The following is a 20,299-nucleotide window of genomic DNA, read 5'->3' as shown; positions in this document are numbered from 1 at the left end:
AGCTGAACATCATTTGAAAACTATGTTTAGATCAGTAAAGCTATGGGCATTTAGCTTGTGTGCAACAGGAAAAATACTCACCATCGCACTGCTAACAACAGAAAGGGTGAAGAAGATCCAAATAATGAAATCACTTGGTAAAAAAAATATGAGTAAGTAAGTTATTTAAGTAATTTTGACAAGCTGTAAATGCCTGATTAGTTCTCTGTAAACAAAAGGGCTCATATTAGGTATGCACGATATTGGATTTTTTGCCGATATCCGATATGCCGATATTTTCCAACCCCTTTTTGATTTCGATACCGATATATTCGGCACGTTTTTTTCCACCTAATTGCAGAGAACATTAAGTCTCCCCTGTAGTGGAATTGATATCATGTCTGGTCTTATTGTAGTGGCCCATTGGCAGATGCAGAAATGTATAAATATAAAAACTGAGAATAATTAAATACTGAAAAGTAAAAGAGATGTATTAAGGGCAGCAAATATAAGAGTCAATCAAGTGAGACAAAAAAATATTTTGCTGTTAAAAAAAAGTAGTTTCCTATCTGCAGCACAGTACCATGCAGCAGGTGTTGTACGCTGCTGCGGCCACAGGTGTCGCCTGGGCTGCGCGTGCAGCAGCAGCAGCAGCAGCAACCAGATGAACCGCAGCAGGAGGATCCAGTCCGCTCCACACTCTCCATGTTGAAACGGAGGAACTTCTCCTTCAGCCGACTCTTACCGTCCGCCACTGCCCGCGTGCTGCTCCTCGTCACCCCGCTGTCTCTCCACTCAGCACCGTGCTATGATGCTGGACTGGGAAGTAAGCTCGGAAACAACTGTATGAGCTCCTCGCTGGTCGACACAGAGTAAGTTTACATTTTTCTGCTGTCTTACTACACCACGCCAACACGGCGAGGAAGATAAGTTGCTATTTTTAGCGAACGTTTCTTCAACTAGAGTATTTTTTAAATGTGCTAACTTACGCTAACAGCTAGCGAAGCTCACGTAGCTTTAACTGGAGGAATGAACAGGATTTGATTTTTACAGACGGTGTTTTTTGAGCATTGAAACGTCACAATAATTGAAGGAATTTGGTCAGTGGTGGTGTTAACGTTATCTGTGTCTGTTTGGTGTGGCGTCTGGCTGGGTAGTGGCTAACGTTTCAAGCTAGCTACATAAAGTAAACCCTCATCTCCACGTTAGCAGACCGTGCCCCATGCGGCGGCTGCGGCTTGGCTGTCACTGGTTTGCATGGCAACCATGGAGCTAGCCGATGTGTAGGGTGTTGACAAGCAGCCCTTTTACCTCTGTGTGATCGATTGCCTTCCTGCTGTCACGTACTTCAAGTTCAACAATGAATTGGATTCAATAAAAATGGATTACCTTTTTTTATAACAGCGCATGGGGCAGAGCTGTCACTGGGGGAATAACCAAAGCGATAAATAGTACTTACTGTACAAACGACCTCCATTACTCCAATGAATCATGATGCTAATGCAGAGTCCTACTGACATACAGGGCACGACATGTTGCATGCGATATGTAACCTTAAGACAAAATGCAGTGTACAGTTATGAATAATTCAAAGGTAATGTTAAATATCTAGCGTGCAGTGCACCAACCCTTAGCATGCTTCAACTCCAGTGTTGCTGGTGTAAAGCCAAAGCTCTAACCTTTGGCATGTGTTCACACCCAGAAAATTATGACTGTCAACAGCAGCCTCCTCTGCAGAGAGAGATATTTTTGTAACAGATGAAACAAAAACAAGCTGAGTATTTTTCTTTTAATGACACAGGGTTTATAATGTGATTAAAATGTTCTTCAAACATTTTGTGCGCTTGTGCTGAGAACTAGTCCGATAAATCTTCCTATATTTGCTACTTACAGCAATCACAAGTATCACAATATGTGTCGGTAGCTAAACAACAGATTTGGAGTACAGAAATCCTTAAATCTTTTCAGTTAATTAATAAATAGTGTCACCATTACAGTACATAGCTCATCAACCAGAGAGAACAGAAAAGTTAAGTCTTGCTCCATAAATATGTAGGTCAGTGACATTGGAAAATGCCAATAGAAGGGATCCTTCACTCTAAAACTGACATTTGTATCCGCATGAGAAGTCCAGTATGGGTCGGTCTGTTCTTGTGATATTTGATCTTGATGACTAAATGTGAAGTTTGTACAGTGCCACTTTGCGCCACCCATCCCTTCCTGTTCCCACTGCAGACAAAGATAGAAGAGCTCATCATCTTTAATCATTGTGGTATTATGTTGAGTCGGAGAATAGCGCAGAAGTGCACTTTAGTTAATGGTTAAAAGGGTTACTGGAATGTGTCGCTCCAAACGTTGGGAAAAAAAAAAAAATCTCAACAGAATGTGATGTGAGCACAAGAGGAAATGATTACCAGAGAGCTAGAAGTGAAAGTCGGCTGATATTTTGGAGAGAGAAAAGATAGTTTCACTGTCTGTCTGTTGTTCCTCACTTTCTCTTTTTTTTCTCAAAGCCCTGCAAAGTCCTGCTGTCCTTAGTTTTTCCGTGATCTGTCTTCACTTTCTCTTGACTCCACCCTTCTAACTGGGTTATACTAAATATTAAAGGTCTGTTATCCTCTGTGCAGATTCTCTATCAGCTGGCACTGCACTAAAATTGATCTCATATTGAGTGACCGCAAAATGTCTGGCTGCAAGTGGTGTCAGCGGCAGGGATGGTAACATATAGGCATTTGAAGGTCATTGATAGTGCGTGGCCGCTGGAAATAGGTCATGAGATCAATAACAACAGACACCACTCTGACGGTGCATCTCTGCTTTTAATCAGTCTGTGCTGCTTTAAAAATACCTTTCCAATGGCCTTCATTAGATTGAGCCTTAATCCTCAGTAATCAAACAAATCAACATCTATTCCATGCTCTCCTTTTTAGTTAGTTTTTAAGCTTTTTTAATGATGGGAGGCTTTCAGTGCTGATTGGTTAACACCCAAAGTCAGTTCGTGCCATGTGACAGTCTACCTTGCACTAATCAGGTGGGGATATTTAATGGTGTTGGTTTTAAGCCTATCAACTAGAACTGTGGCTTTGCTCTGCCCTGAATGACACATCAGAGAGAGTAGTCGAGGAAAAAGGGAGAGAGAAAACGGTGGTGAGAATGTGAAGAGCTGTTTGAGTTGTTTATGTGGGTGGTTAGTGGCGTTTCTTTTTTTTTCTTCTTTTTAATCGCTGCTTTTTCTAGCAGGAAGACTCAGCAACAGATGTCCCAACTTTCATGCTGTGCTGTGGAAAAAGACTCATGTACAACCACATGACCCCATAGGACAAGCCCCCCAAAGGAGTCCTGGTGACCTACTGTAGGGGTTTAAGATTAAATTGCAGTGTGCCCGGTTTGAATCCAGCTGGGGACTTAAGTAAGACTGCATCTCTCCCCTCGTGTCCAGTCTAATCTCTTACGATTCACTATGAGAATACAGGGCTCCCCCCAGAAAAGATGTTAGACCTGTTGGCAACAATCTTTAGACACCAAAAACGTCAAAATGGTCAAAAGCTATCTCCATTTTCCAGCACTTACTAAGCGCCATCCAGCGATCAATTGTAAATGGGAAATGGGCTGCACTTTTACAGCGACTTTTCTATTCTTCCGATCACTCAGAGCACTTTACGCTACATGTCACACTTATCCCACTCAAACACACATGTACACAATGATGGCAAAGGCTGTCATCAAGGTGCCAACCTGCCCATTAGGATCTTCACACACCAATAGCTGTGCCTTCGGTAGAACCAAAGGGTTCAGTATCTTGCCCAAGAATACTTCTACACGCAGACTGCGGAGCCGGGGAGCTACCACTCTCTCCGTATTAGTGGCTGACCTGCGCTAACTCTGAGCCACAGTCACCCCCAAATCACCAAGCCAAAAAGTGCTTCAGGCTTTTAAATATTAATAACACCACCAGGCGTATAAAAAGCACCGCTCCCTTTTATTTAGATACCTGGTGGTGTCATCAAAGGTCGGAGATCAGTTTAGCTTTTTGGACCTTGTGATAGTTCAAGTGGCAATTCTGAAACTTAATTCTACCCACCGTAACGGTAAAGAGCATGGATCTCAAACCTGTTTTTTTCCTTAAGTGCATTCATGCTTTAACTCACAGTCAATGGTGACCTCTCCAGCCATTTTATTCCAACTGAGCCGCCCACTGTAAGTGTAGTTTAAAAAAACATTTTAAAAATACATGATTTAAAAAAAACCCTCTGATGCTAAGGCCTGTTGGGTGGTAAATTTAGACTGTGAGGCCACCAAACTTAATACACTAGTGGAAACCCAGCCGCTACTGCTAGCTGGCAGCCTACGGTAACTTTGATTGTTGGTTTCGGCCGTGATGAAGCGTTAGCACAAATCAAGATAGTTTTCCTTGCTTTAAACGGCGAGGAAAACACTAAACGGCACTGCGACATATTGTAAATAGGAGACATTGTAGCAGCTTGGACCTGGAAACAGTTTAATGTGGAGGTGTGACATCACCACTTAATAACTGAATAGCGCCATCGCCTGGATAAAATACCGTAACACAATAAAATACCTTGCTCTGCATTTTATACTTGTGCACCGGTATATGGAACGCAGCTCACTTTTTAGGTGAAAAAAAATTATTAATAGTGCTTCTTATACACCAAATTTTACAGTATTTAAATTGTGAATATGTAAGCCACTGACAGATACACTATCTTAAAATTCTTATTTAACCAACATTTTGAGAGTACAATGGCATGTGACAAAGCAGACCTTTCTGCTGGAATCTATCCTGAATGTTGAGCTTATGTTTCAGTCCTTAAACCATTTACCACCACATCGCCCAACCCATTGTATCTGTCATGTTTCCTGAAAAAGTATGCAGGCTGTAACTGGTGTGTCCTTGGCCTTCTGACTTGTTGTTGTCATGTCGTCATGTAAATTCTGCTGCCTGTTGAATATTTAACTTTGCACTAGGTGAGTCTCACCATTGATTGCTGCAGCTACAAGACGAGGTGAAGCCACCAAGAAGAATTGATTAACAATGAGTACCTTTAGGTAAAACCAGCCAGCCAATCTTGGAATTATACCGAGAAAATACCAAACACCCAGTGCAAGGTGGGAAAAATGTTCTGAATGTACTCTATAGGCTGGCTATATTTCAGAAAGATAGTGTCACTACCCTCAATGAGGGATACTTGAGTGACAGTATGTGACGAGTGAAAATTCCTCCTTCTACTTTCCAAAAGATACTGAGCCTTGTACGCTATAAGTTTAACTCTGACTGCTGTTAACAATGGAAACTTCCTACTCCGAGGTTTGATAAGTGACTCGGTGCTGCACCAGCTCCCCTGAGTAAAATGCTTTCCCCGACATCTAGTGGGGGAATCTAGGCTAATACTGCTCCATATTGAATCTGTCTCTCTGCCCCCAGAGAGCAAACGCACTTTTAGCAGACTCCTTTGTGCCAATACGCCTTTCCCCTCCCATAGTCTTGAGGTTTTTTTTGTCCCAAGTCACTTTACAGCTGTAAGACGGCCTTTATGTCTAAAAACAGAAGGAAACTTATAATTTACTAATTTAGTTGCATCATTAAATTGGGAAAAACAGCACAAAAGGTGACATATATTGTATTGTTGTGTGGTTCCATGCATACATAGTGAGACGTTTAAAGCTATTAGCCACATGGACACATAATTTGTCAGATATCACACAACAAAAGCCACATTACAACATTGTGAATGTTGTTGCACCTGTCTCAAGATGCAAATCCCCTCTGGCTCTATTTTAACTGCTCTGTGTTAGCTGTTCTGTATGGCACCAGCATTATAACATCCTGTAATGTTGACAGTAGTCACAGACCTTCATTTGGGGAAGCAGCTTTCGTCATTTCTCATTTCAAAAGTCAGGCAAAGACAAAGAGTAACTTTTTTAAGACATCTGAAAACATTATGACTCAGTCTGACTTTCAACTGGAAGCTGGATTCTTCTTAGAGACCTCAATGCAGATTGTGGTGTGTTGGTAATTTTAATCTTTCTCAGGTTGTTTTTCTGTCTTAAACGCTTTAAGTGGGGTCACTTGTAACAACATTTTTTTCAATAGTTTATTAATATTTTTTCTATTTTTATGCATTTTCTTTACTTTGACAACCTGTTTCATGCATGTCAAATCGTTAAACAGAAAAAAAAAACTGTGTACCTCATAACTCCTCATTCTTTGTCTGTCTCTTGTTATCAATATCCATCAATCACACAGATTGACACATACACACGCACACTAATTTAGGGTTTGCAACTAACTGCCTGACCCCTTGACGTTTGTTCCTGGGCTGCTGGGTAGTTGCTTTGTGTATTTATAGGCGAGGTTTGACTTTACAGATCCACTGCTCTTCTTCTCACAGAGGCATTGGCGACTGGAGTGTTCTCACGGTATCTAGCGCCTCTGCAATCGATATCCACCTCTCACTCACCTCCAGCTTAATGTATGGAGCTGCTGCTGCTTGTGTGCATCCTTACTCAGGACTCTATGTTTTTACTTGGTGGAAATATACAGTTACAAAATTGAATGCAAATGGAAATACTACAAAACTATATGATGTGAAGAATAGTTTTCTGTGTGTATAAGAGATGGTTGCGTATTTTGGGTTTTTAGATGATGCAAAACGGAGGGGTTGATGCCTCCTGTCTGTGCTATGCTCGTGTATAATGTGTACGTTTTGTTTTGATGCTTTCCTGTGCAGTTATCAACAATATACCCAAAGTACAAGTAATAAGCAGTGGCACGTACAGTATGTCCATGTCATGATCTCAGTTCTAAAGCTGTTTCTGAGTGGCAGGCCATGCACAGGGACCTCGTCCAGTCCCTGAAATGATTGGCACTGTGTAACCCCCGATGTCAAATGCAGATAATCTGCAGTTTCAAGGGATAAGCTGCAGCGTCTGTGTCGAGTTCACTGCAGGGTTGTTGTATGTTGACATACATTTATTATGAAAGAGGTGTTGCTGAGAGGATTCATTACGTCATGGTTTTATCATTGGCCTGATGAAAACCTATTTGTAGGGTCGTCATGGAGCTCTGCGCAGACTGTGTCAGACTGGCTCTAATTTTGGCATCTGCCTGCTGTTGTTTTCATGTCAGGGCATTTCATTGGCAACAGACAAATCAGCTGATAACTAATAAAGTAACGTCACAGCTGTGTTGCTAAACGCTAATGTCAACATAAGGCGGTGTAGTGTGTGCTTCTGGTTTCCCGACAAAGTGGTCAAAGGAAAGGAGAGAGTGGCACCCCGTTAGATGACACCCAAAGGAAACTTGTGACACTCAGGTGAGGCTGCCTTTGCCAAGCAGCTTCACAACAGCATGTAAACAGTTGAGCTGAGACACTGACGGGGTTGCCTGCAACTCAGCTTGTGGCGGGGGGGGGGGGGGGTTTGAGAATGTTAAACAAGTCGCATCAGCCAATCAGCTTTAAGCGATGTCAGCTGGGCAGGTCAGTAGCTGAGTGTCAGCTGGTGGAAGTGGGACCAAAAACCTGGGGAATTTGACACAAACAGACACATTTAGAGCCGAGCAACACCCAAACAACTGCTCTGAGTCAGGAGAGCAACAGGAGGGAAGGTTTCTGAAAACTATTGAAGCACTTTTATGGATTAAGTGAAAAATTCAGACTCTAACCAATGATTTTTTTGAACAACTCAAACAGTTGTTCAAAACCTCCTACCAAAGGTTGCTGTAAACGGTTTTGAGCTTTGACCTTCACCAATAGAGGCAGTTGTTTGTTTTGTTGGTAATGGGTAATGGTGGTTCCCAACAGTGACAGGGCAAGGTGTCGTGCAGAAAAGAACTCAAACATGTTCATAGACACTTCTTAAACCTCTGCAGCAGCGTTTCCCTCTGCTCCATCTCTCCAGAGTTTGTGTCTTCCTGCCTCTAACATCCCCTCAGCTTCTGTTCTTTTATACTTCAATAAACACTTCTTGGTGTACTCTCTCTATGGATACACAGACAGGAAATAGTCATCTAAGTTAACTCTCGGTACGGAAAGATTATTTTTCTAAAATGTCAGAGAATCATTACAGTTTTGTTGATGCAGGATTGCTCACATTTTGCCGCTGGGATTTAACATAAAAGCTTCTTTTAGTGATCAGTGTCGTTCAAATCACGTCATTCATTTCCACACACAGCCAACAGGTGTACAGAAACGAACACAGTCGTGTTTTAATGACTACGCCACTTTATATCCTATGTGAAGCAGTCATTTAAATGAGGAAGTCCATCAGTTTGGCGAGGAATACTCTGCTTTTGTTTGTCTGAGGCTAACAATAATATAACATTTCTATACAGGCCCATCATATGTAAATTGTGAAGGAGTGAATGTACAGCAGTGCATTGGAAAAAGAAACCTTACTCATTTAATGAACAACCTGGGGAGCACAGCCTTATTTAAATAGGCCATCCAACGCCACAGTTCACTTATGAAGATGAATTTTCAGCCGTGGTTAATATTATTAATTATGCAGAACGTTGGGCTTTTCATCAAGTAAAGACTAATGACAATGGACATTTAGTTAACAGCAAAATCTATTTTCATGATTAGATTTTGGCAGGAAAAAAAAGCTCAAAAAGGACTTAAAAAGGTTGTTAGAGAGCAGCGTAGAGCAGGGCATTTTCATAATCAACACACCAGAGTGACACAATACAGACACCTTTTACATTTAGCTGGAGCTAGCAGAGTATGTAAAGCTGCACAGGGCAAACACAGTTAAATGTATAAGACGCTTCTCTACACTACAGGTCCTTTTGTTTTTGTAGCCCAACAAATGTTTCTTTCTACAGGGCTATTTGCTTCTTATACTAGCCTACATAAACATCTTCTGTATCATCATCATCATGATTTGATTTTCTTATTTTTATTCTAGTTTTGTGTTAATTGTTCTGCACCAAAATCACCAAAACAAATTCCTTGTATGTGCAAACCTACTTGGCAATAAACCCTGATTCTGATTCTGATGATTAAGAGCACAGTCATTACATACCAACCAGGTATTGGGACATAGGGCCCATTTTGATGGATCCCACAGACCAGTTGCTTACCAGTTTGATTATGCTAAAGTTAAACTTACTGGTACAGATAAAATGTCCTAGGGTGGGAGTGCATGTGATGAGAAATATTAAGTCTGTAATGCTTTAACTTGACATAATGTTAAGTGCCCTCAGACCCAGTGCTGTTCCTGTAGAGTGCTCACTTTGTATCCCTGTGTGTCTGGCCTCTGATTTTTCTAAGTTCATGCAGGGAGAATGATGAAGTTTAATGGTCTGTTTGTCTGTGTGCGCTGGCTTAACTGGACAAACAATCCCCGTGCTGCCTGAGGGCCCTTGTAAATATCAGCCCCCATTATCCACTTGAATTAGAATCTCAGATCCAGGCGCAGATGAATGACTTAGTCTGGTAATCACTTAATTGAAAACACTCTCCCCCTAAACAGACACTGACTTCATATTTGGCTTTGACAGTTGTCTGGCTTCACAGCAGAGCCATGTGTGACCTGCTTCAACCTCGCTTAAGATTGCATTAAGATAAATGGGCATGCATGGAAGGAGAGGAGGGTGCATGGAGAGTGAAGGGGGGATGGCTCTTGGGAGGATTTTTGACTTCTCATCATAGAGGACATGAATTGGATGTTGCTGCCACTGTGGAAGTGCCTTAAACCTGCATTCTCAGATTTTATGGAACCAGATCAGAAAATTAGCTTACTTCTCCCTTGATTTATTACCTCAGTTAATATTTTTCTAATACGTTTATGGTCTTAATTGCTGCTATCAAATGTTTAACAATACAGCATGATGGTCATTCAGTAATGAACGCCCACATTTGTAGTAAAAGATGAAACATGGTATCTTTTAGGGCTGTCTACTTTTGACTGACAAGTCACTACCACATGATTTGCATGTCAGGATAAACGTAACAATATTTATCCGCCCTGTCGTCCAAATAGACCAGCGGGAGAGATAACTGTTTGCTTTTAAGGAGAATAATTACACCCCTATGGTGTTTAATTGATATTAAGTAATAGAACTGACACCATGGAGGATGGACCGATGTGGATGTGCAACAACTTTGTGCACATTTTTGGAGTTTTTTGTGAATTTCGTATAGATTAATACCGTGTAATGTCAGTTAGAGTAATTGCCGGTTGTTATCAGTTTTGCCTCAGTTTCTAACCACTACTATATTCTCAGTCAGAGCGCCTTCCTCTAGCCTCAAGTTATCCTTCACACCCTTCCTATTGTTTCCCTTAATTGAGCCAGAGACACAACTATAAATCAGTGGGCCGGGCCGGATCTGGCCCGGACTCCTTCTATGAGTCAGACTTGGCTCTCTGCTGGGAAAATTGGCCAGCTCTCTGTGTTCTTATGTAAATGTTACTTAGTTGTATGCCTGCAAAGAAGCATGCAGAGTGCTGGTTATACAATACGCATGTGGCAGTGTTTCACCCATGAATAGACCAATTTAAACTTTCAAGGCTAGCGTTGGTAATCGTTCCCTTAATGTATTCAGACCCAGTTACTGGAAGTTACGAGGCTTTGGCAGACCCATAATTCTCTACAGTAAGTGATAGTGTTGTAAATCAGGTTGTCACTGAATGTCATTGGAATCGATTTAAGAGCGATAAATCAAGGTTAGTCCAACACTTTGCAAAGGTTTGAAATTATGTTATTGGGGGTCTAATTGCTTTTTACAGCGTAGTCGAGGTAGAAAGAGCTTAATGCAGACCATGTGGTGAATGCAGCCTTGTATTCTCATAGCGGCCACTTCTACATGGCATGTAGATTATTTTATGGCACTGTGAGATTGTCATTAGATTAGATACTTAAACGTCTCTGGTCTGAATGAGAAAATGTAGGACAGCTTAGAGTGAGCGTTAGAAAGAAGTGCGGTTCTGGAGCCCTTCCATCCAAACCATGCCACTTTCTGGGTCACAGTGTCTTCCTTCACTTCTCACTTTTTGTGCAAGAACACTTCGTACATTTCACCACTCTGAGCCCTATGTCCAGCATCTAATACCAATCTTACTTTAGTGTGGGACAGAGTGAATCCATGTATAGAACATGGTGCCGTTTGGTTATTTGGAGGATTCTGTGCCCCTCTGAGAGGATCTTAAAGCACCCCTTCCTTCCCTCTCCTCCATTCCTCTGTGTTGTCTATGTTTGGCTCGCATCTCCTCTGCCCTGCCTCCCTTCTTTGTCCTCGTCCCTCAAGCGCCGTCAGCTTCGGGATTCTCTCTCAGTTCACTTCTTATTTAGGTTAAAAGAACTCGAGTGTTGTGGCTTCCTCCTTTTGCTCAGTGACGACATTTAAAGGCATAGATTCTATGTTTACTGCCTAAGCCCTTTACACGCTTGCTGGTTTGTCATTAGATCATAAACTGTGTCATCTGCAGGGCTCTGTGCCAGGAATTGTGCTGGTTTACTGAAAGGTAAAAACATCAGAGAGAAATCTTCACTGTGCAAGTGTTTAATTAGGCCTGTATTAAAGAGGTACGTATTGAATATTCCTTCAATTTGATAGTGTTGTTTTGGTTTTTGGATTTGCTTCTTATCACACGTCCCAGCTGTTTGAGAATTCATTGTTCTTGCACAGGCAGGATTAAGAGGCATTTCAAGGAAAAACAAAAGTCAGATCATAATGGGGTCTTGAGAACTGCATTTTTGCTGTAAACAACACGGCACTTAGTATGTCAAGCACAACCAATCAAAATGAGTCAAGATTGAATTTAAAATGAGACGTAGGTTTATTAAAGATGGACACCACAGTGTCTGCTGGCATGAGATTGCTCTAGTCTTCTTGATTCACATCCTACTTGGTATTTGTCTAGTGTAAGAGTGGTAGTCGTCCAAGAAGCTGATGGTGTGTTAGTGTTTGAGTATGGTTAGCTGTAATTGCTGCCGTGTTACTGTTGACTGAGTAAATACACAATGAATTAAGTCCTGTATCCTGAATCCTGTAAGCATTGAGTGCTTTATCATTCTGTTACTTCCAATAAAGATTTCTATTTATAGATTGGATCTGTGATTGGCAGCTCAGTAGTTATTTTGCCCTAAATCTCCATTAGCCGTAGCCTAGCTGTAATGACTGACAGTGGTGCGTGTGTGTGTGTGTGTGTGTGCGTGTGTGCAGGTGGCAAACAGACTCGGCCCAGAGAGACGTTGGCGGCTCCCTTAGGAGTGGGACCGGGTGGGTTAGGGCCCCGCCCTCCTCAGCACAAGCACAGTGGTGTGACCAGGAGGAGCATGGGAAGGACAGACACGAGGAAGCTTGTCTGTTTGTACTTTTAAGAGTAAAAGTGAAACCTTACTCTTACTTTGTTTCTCTGCAGGTGAGACAGGCTGCTCCCACAAAGGCCTCTGGATGCGGTGTCTCCTGCGGCTCAGGTGAAAGGTAAGCTGAGCTCTCACCTGGTGACCCTCTCTTTAAAGTCTTAATAATGCATATGCTTAGTTGAATAGGCTGCCTGTGTGCTAGCTTCAGTTAATCAAATGGTTTGTATGTGCCATTTAAATGTTACAGTCCAATTTGTGAACCTGTTTTCTCTCAGGGGTCAGTCTACTTTTAAAGTTTGACACAAATCAGAGCACATTTTGAGTGTTGCCAGGGGCGATAACTCACTTTCCTTTAGCTAAATAGAATTAGGGCATGTCCTATAAGGTGGGTTTTCTGTTTTATTGTATTTTAGGTATAGTGTAGCTGTTTGAATACAGTGTTAGTTAGTGCTGTTTTGCTTACATGTGTGCTGTTCTGATTACTTCTGCATTCCATGGTAGCAGTTGTGTATCAGTGTTGTTGTCACAGTTGAAGCACAGTGAAGAGAAACTGTTTGGCAGAACTGAGATCAGTAGCTTACAGTGTGTGTCAGATTCATTTGGGTTTGAAGGGAGTAAATGTTTGGGGTTGCACAAGGACAGTTGGCTACTGAATTATACTGCAGAGAGAGAAGCAAAGCCTTAAAGCAGGCAGTTTGCCTGGAGGACATGTTGATCTTTCATACAGTGGCAGAGAAATTGTAATGACTAGTTACTATTTCTTTTTTCAGCCTCCCATACTTAGTGCACTGTGTATTTTGGTCTCTCCTGGAAGGTTAATGTATAAGTGTCTTTATGCATGTGGGTTAGTAGTATAAACAGATTGGAGGGTCCATGCATGGAAACCATTACTACATTTACTGACTGCAGCCCTCATTCTGTAAAAATAGATCTATTTGTTGTGGTGGAATCAGACTGATAGAATTGATATGTCACTGTCTCTGTGTTGGTTTCCTGAAACTGTGTTGTGGTTCTGTCATTTAGAAATTGTGCTGTTACGTACAGCCCTCTGATGGTTGCAGACTGTTTGTAGTCATGAAAAAGAACAGCACTTTTCTCGCTCATATCAGTCAGGAAACGTTTGGACTCAGCCTTGCCCAAGCTGTTTATCTTGGCATGTGCTCGCAGCACAGAGACGCATGAGATTTAACAGCAAATTACACATTAACCAGGAAAAAATGTCTCAACCGGTACGCTGCAGCGCAAACAAAGGCTACCCACGTCTCATTCATAGGCCGCTTGAAAAGCCACACATCCAGGCTCCATACTACTATGTTAAAATAAAGGATTTTAATACTTTATAGTTTATGTTTATGTTAACTTACTGACTTGTTACATAGCTCCCTTATCTGTTCTGCACTCTATTGATAAGGCTTAGTGTGGTGCACACTATGTAGTGTGTATCAATGTCTTTGTTTCTGTCACCCCATACCAGCTGAGATAGTTCTGTGTTTACAATGATACCCCTTTCCCATCAAATTTAGCGTGTAAACGCAGGTTTGGATGTCAGTGGAGTATACTCGTTTCGGTCTCTTTTCTGCTGCATCACCATCTGATGTCACTAACACACCGGAAACAGTGTTAGTAAACAATAGTACGCTCAAAGAACTTACATTATACTCTTTTGGTAAGCAGCATAGAGGCCACTTTATTGTATCTATTACTCATTCAGTCTATTTATCAAACTAGGCGGCGACAAATTTGGAACGATGTTCGGGCGGAGAATTTGTAGCTGTGCACGTCATAGCATCGAACTGGAAAGGGAGCAGAGATTAGCGTGTCGACCTGGGTTTTGTGTTCCCATCATTGCCGATCGGAGCCGAGGCGATAATTACCCGGGTCTACTACAGAATCATTTGACCTGGGTCTGAATGCCGATTGTAACCTTTCCCACTAAGCAAAAAAGCCGAGTGTTAGCGGTTGTTAGCGGATTTTTTGGCCAGTGGGAAAAGGTCTTTAGGTTAAAACAAGTGAAAAGTACAAGCCAAAAATGTGTCATATCCGATATCTCCCCGAGCTCAGCTTTAACCTTGTTTTCATCTCTTTGTGTGATTAAATGAAATGTCACCTTCATGTCTGTGTCACTCGTCTGGTAGACTCTTTTTCTTGAACATTAAAGTCGAACAAGGTTTAATATTATCTCATGATTCATAACCTGCTCAGTAAAGTGTTAATTAAATTTGAAAGAATGATTAACCTGGCTGATCTTTCATTTCTGTAATGATGAATAACAAGGTAAATAGAAATATGAAGGTTGGTGTTAATAGCTGAACTGCTCTCCTTTCCATATTCAGTCTTTAATAAAACTCTAAAGCTTATCATTTTATTAACCAATTACTTCATGTATCACTTTTTAAATACACGATTAAAGGCGCTTTGAGAAGAAACGGATAGGGCAATGAGATGTATGGGTCATACCCTTACTATAAATTTTACTTAATGTTATATTGGCGCCAGGTTATGAAAGACTAGTCATACATTTAGGGCCTGACCTTGTAGTAATGGATTTTGTTAGATCAGATTGGATGCCAGGCAGAATACAAAGAAGGGAGTTTGAGTAATGCTAAATAGCATCTGCACTTAAGCCTGCCATTACACCACCTCTATTCTTTTACACTGGACCACACAACAGCATGATATTGCTGTCAGGTGTGTGATTTCTACACAGCGTTACGCTGTTGTGGAAGCAAGAGAGGCGTGACATGTAAACAAACATTTTTACACCGATGCCGTTTCTCCTCTGTTTCGCCTCCGTTAGTACCACAGCTGCAGGCTCAGAGACGGAACGACTTCGCCCCACCATTGACTTTTACACAGACGGAGAGGCGTCACATAGGTGTAAGCTGTGTTAAAGGAGCTTTATTATTGTTTAACTCCATTCTCAGAGTACCCAGCAGTCTCTTTTGATAAGTGTAGTATAATTAGATCAACACTGAGGCAGCCAGTGTGAGATTAATGTTTGTTTATTGTGTTCCTGGTGGGAGGAGAGTGGCTTTATCCATCTCTGTTGGATTTGAGACTCTCCCTTTGTATTACTGACACACTGAAGCCAATCTGGACTCTCCTATGCTGTGTAAAACATCATAATGATAGAAAAAATTACAGACCACTTTCGAACTCCATTTTATTAGGGTGCAAGAGAGGGGTGGTGGGAGTCTCATACATTTAATAATGTATGGGGATGCACGATATTGGATTTTTTACCAATATCCTGATATTTTCTATTTTATATTCTACCGATAAATCTGTTTTTTCCCACCTAACTGCAGAGAACATCAAGTCTCCCCTGTAGTGGAATTGATATCATACTCTTATTGTAGTGGCCAAAAACTGCCATACTGCAGACACCTTGCACCCTTCTTCCCGCTTGACAGAAGAGGCGAGGTGCAGGCAGTGCACAATGTTGTTAATGTCGTAGCATTAAGTCAAGCTTTTTTAGGGAATCATAGAGCGTTTGGGCATTATGTGCTTATCACTAATAAAACCCTAAAAGCATAATAGACCTGCTTCACTGACATTCAGCTTAATGAAACAAAGCCGTAAATGAGAAAGCACTTTTATACATCAGTTATAACCGGATTGAAACTGTTGGGCACTATGTAATTATGTACAAACGTATAAATATGTACAACACACTCCATGAATTGTTTTTGATTTCCCTATTACCATACAAACAACAATTGTTTGCTTTAATCCAGGCAGGAGTGTAAGTAGAGCACGCTTGCGGCTCAGTCATCAGACCTATAGAAAATATCTGCCCTCATTACATGACATTAATGAAGCTCTTGGGCTGTCATGTGACACGACTATCAAGTGACTGCTCGGACAAAGGGCTGAACTTGAATCTTAGCAGGTTGACCCACTTACCTCTCTGTCAGTGTTTTACAAATCATGAGCTGCTGCAGCAGTATCCTTTCATCTCAGGTTTGAGAGCACCCACAAACCCTATACAGAGTGAGGGCCTACACTAGCGGATTGGTTAAAAGTTGCACTAATTTGACTGTTTTTTTTTAGCTGTTTTAGATACATTTTCTAAAAACTGACACTGCACTGAAGATACAGCCCTCACCTGCTTCCAGCAATAACAATGTTATGTGCTAAATGTGCCTCTGTAGGTGTGTGATTGCCCCGTCTCTGACTCATTCCAGCTCACCACGAGCTCTGCTCTATTGCTTCTTTTTACCTCCATCCTCTGCTTTTCTCTCTAGTTTGTTCATTCATAAAGTTCTATAGCTGCAGTACAAGCCAAAAGACCTGGTTTTATAGTGGGGTTTTGCACCACAGTTTAGCTTACAAAGCAGTTTTATATTTAGAGCAGCAGTAATTTATATTCAGCTTTTCAAATATTCTGTCAGTGTTTTGTCCAACAGCCAGCTCAGGAGCTGATTAGAGGGTAGAAGCAGCGGGTTTCTGTTACCAAGCAGAGAATTTGAGAAACAGACATATGTACTTAAAGTTGCCAGGTAAAATGCCCAAATAAAATCTAATCTAATTTCAGATATGATCTGTAATTTATTAATTTTGGCAGCTGGTCAGTGAATAAATGTTGTATAACAATCTGAGGAGGAGTCTGTAATGGGCTGCCAGCCTCTGCCTCCCACTGGGCCGCGCTTTACTCTCGCATCATTAATTTAAGTCATCTATCCGACACCTTGTCATCCGCCATCCTTTGCTTAATGACCCTCCTTCTGTCCAGTCACGATAGGCAGCCTCCAGGTCTCTGCTGGTAGACATCTTCCTCCCAGCCTCTCACACCTCCACTCTTTCCAGCAGACAGACCAAAGATCCCCTGAGAGACCACGCTTTGCCCTTCCCCTGCGCTGGCTTAATCAGACACAGGCTCATTATCCGCTCCTTCCTTCTCTGTCTACTTCTTTGTCCAAGGACCCTCCACAGCTTATTATTTCCTTTTCTGCCACCGAGGTTTCCAGCTCTATAAAAAGGCCTTGTCATAATGTAATAAGGCCCTTAAATTGCTGCAGCGACTTGAAGTAGAGCACAAGGAAGAATCCAATCTGCATAGCCTTTAAATATAATTTAAGGTGCACTGTGATGACTGAAATTGGCTGATACTTTGCTTTTGCACGCCTTCACTTGACTCTGCTTTTTGTTGTAGAAATGTTGAAGTGACATTTCAGAGTTGAAGGGACGGTAGATAGGGCACAAGGGGTGCCTTAGCTTGATGAATTAGATGAATAATTTTCATACTTAACTGCCCCTTTGGCGTATAAGCTCAATCAAGATACAGTATTTAACTTTAACCTTATGTTATTCCTAGAACGTTTACTCATAGCACCACTTGTCTTTAAGCAACGTCCTGCTACATTCTCAGACAGGTACTCCCTTGCTGCAGTTTAGGATGAAGTGCCTTTCGGAAGCGGGCGCTGTTAGACAATACATTGTAAGAATCAGATCCTCAAGGCCAGGCAGGATACTCGGCTCATCTTTCCTTAGCTAGTCGTGCCACTTTGAGCATTTCTCTGTCTCTGCTCCAGCATTGTCTCCACAATCCACTGCCTTTCAGTTCTATCTCACTAGTAATAGGAATAATATTTAAGGTGGTGTAGGGTTAGGGTTAGTCATTGATATGACGTATACAGTTTTTACTAGCATATGTAACACACAGCACACAAAAATACTATCATGATGTTCTCAGACATTAGTCTAATGCTAAACAGCATGCTATTTTAAGGATGGTTGGATGTAGGATACTTTCATAATGGTGATTAAGGAGGGGATATAATGTTGTTTCACATTTTAAGACATATATAATGTTACAATGTTGGATGTCCACACTAAACGTGGGTGAAGGTTCAAATCTGTAGGTAAAAGTAAGTTGGAGTAATCTCCAGGCTTCTCAGCTCAGTCTGCTGTGAACGGCAGGTTTAACACAGTTTGTTCTTTGTGACGTCACAAAGTGCAGCCTCAGCAGGCATCGGAGAGGTGACCAATCAGAAGAAAGTGGGCTTGTAGGGGCGGGGTTTCTTAAATGGACAGAGCTGACTTTTTAACTGTAAATTATGCTAAGCTACTCCACAGGTATAACAGAGTGAAATATGAAGCTTGAAATTAGCATAATACCGCCCCTTTAAATAACCTTTTTCCATTATTTACTGCAATAAATAACAAATATTATTATGCCATTTGTTTTTGTGTGACCATGTGCCATTTTATAAAGACAAGACCTACTTCATTTCTCTAATATTTACTTACTCCACATGTTCTCTTGTATGATTACTTGATGAATAATTAGAAAAATTAGTTGAGTTCTTCATTGATAGCTTTGTCCGTCCATGTTTGTTGACATTAAATTCCACAGGTGACGGCTGTACCTGAGTTACTGGAGGTCTGCGTCAGTATGTTTTTGTGTCTGATTGTCATGCAGCAGCACTTTCACATCGGTTTCAGTGGCAGGCTCACTCCGCTGACACTGTGATGATCTTAAGTGGTGATGCTCTCACACTGTGCAAGGATTGTGTCCTTGATGTTCAGACAGAAGGAACACATTGAAAACGAAGCGAGGGAAAATGTGTCAGTGCAAGTCAGACTCATGGCTGCAGCCTCTCAAAGTCTGTTGTTAAGATCCTCTGAACATTTAAATATTTAGGGAGTCTTTCTCTCTGTATACATGTGTATGTTCTTATGTGTCTGTATGTTAATACAGACACATAAGAACATGCTCACAAAGAGACAATGTTTGACACCACTGCATTCATCAGCACAGCCTAGCTAAGGCTGGTTCTCACACAGAGCCCCCCCTGGCCTGCATCCAACCGTATAGACTGCCAGCTGGCTCGGTCTGTCCACCAGGTCAAACATGGTCCAAGTGTGAGTGGAACCACTGTGGAGGTTTCAGATTTAAAGTTTACATTTGAAATGTAAACTTTGCAAGTGCTTACTGGTGCGCTAACAGGGCTCGACTTTCACTTGGGAGATTAAGACTACGGGATGCGATGTGTTACATTGCACATGATACAATACAAACATGATAAAAACATTTGAACAACTAATTGTTTTGTTGTATTTTATGCTAGGAATGGATATTATGCACATTGTAGTTGTATAAGTCTTTGTGTAATTTAGTGTAATTGTGAAATTTTGTTTAGTGTGATCATTTGTTTCAGGAAGTTAAACACTCAAAGAAGGTGCATGTTGAGTGAAAGTTCACACATTAGATATTAGAGATCACATTAGATATCAGAGATCAGAAATACAGATACTTGAAGATATTGCTTTTGATATACAGAATATGTTTAAGATCTGTGCTTGTGTTTTGATGTAAGTCTTTGTTTTCAGAGACATATGGGTTCATCATTGCACCCCTACTTTTAAGAACCTGTGCTCCTTCAAGCTCCTTCTGATTTACATTAGTCTCGTTTTCAGGCTATGTTTGACTTGCTCTTTTCACTAGCTGACGCTCTCAGTTCACAGGAACCAAATGTGTGTATGAAGGGAAGTTGTGTCTTCTCCCAGTCTAACGTGACGCACAAGGAGCTGTGGAGGAATTCTGCTCACTGAACAAACCTTAGACCCTTCAAAGCTCTAATCACTGCTGGGCAAGAGCTCTGATTACCTTTCTTGACTACACACAAGCTAAAATCTTCCATCGGATGAATCAAGACCTTGAAGAAAGTAAAAAAATAAACTTCAAATAGTTACACGATGTTCAGTCGTTGACATTAGCAGCAGAAGGGAGGGAACATGCTGGCTAGATCAGGGTGTGGTGAAGGTTCACCCTATGTTTAGACCACCACAGCCCCCACACAACAAAGGGGCTTTCCTATTTTAGGAAAGATCAAATGGGAAGTCTGGCTGGAAGGCATTTTCTCCATGTGAGCTTCTTAAAATACACCTGCACCCCCCGCAAGCCGCAGAATAGAAGAACTAAACCACACATCCTCCCACAGTGACTCAGAATTAGCCTCCTGTGTCTCCGTAGTTAAACATTTT

General features: G+C 41.4%; 1 protein-coding gene across 2 annotated transcripts in view; it reads left to right on the top strand.

The window, feature by feature from the left end:
* Positions 1 to 685: 685 nt before the first annotated feature.
* The window catches only part of osbpl5 (oxysterol binding protein-like 5), a 44,285-nt gene continuing 24,671 nt past the window's right edge, over positions 686 to 20,299 (top strand). For both annotated transcript variants that reach the window (XM_069686220.1, XM_069686219.1), the window contains exons 1-2: positions 686 to 851; positions 12,367 to 12,428. The gene's annotated coding sequence lies outside the window, so the exon portion shown is untranslated. The remainder of the gene's footprint in view (positions 852 to 12,366; positions 12,429 to 20,299) is intronic.

This window comes from Semicossyphus pulcher, unplaced genomic scaffold, assembly GCF_022749685.1.
Source record: "Semicossyphus pulcher isolate SPU_LCO1_2020_fin unplaced genomic scaffold, fSemPul1.0.p SCAF_8, whole genome shotgun sequence".
In the NCBI taxonomy this organism is placed as follows: Eukaryota; Metazoa; Chordata; class Actinopteri; order Labriformes; family Labridae; genus Semicossyphus; species Semicossyphus pulcher.
Note: the sequence above shows the minus strand (reverse complement) of the source record. Positions and strands in the feature narration are given on the sequence as shown.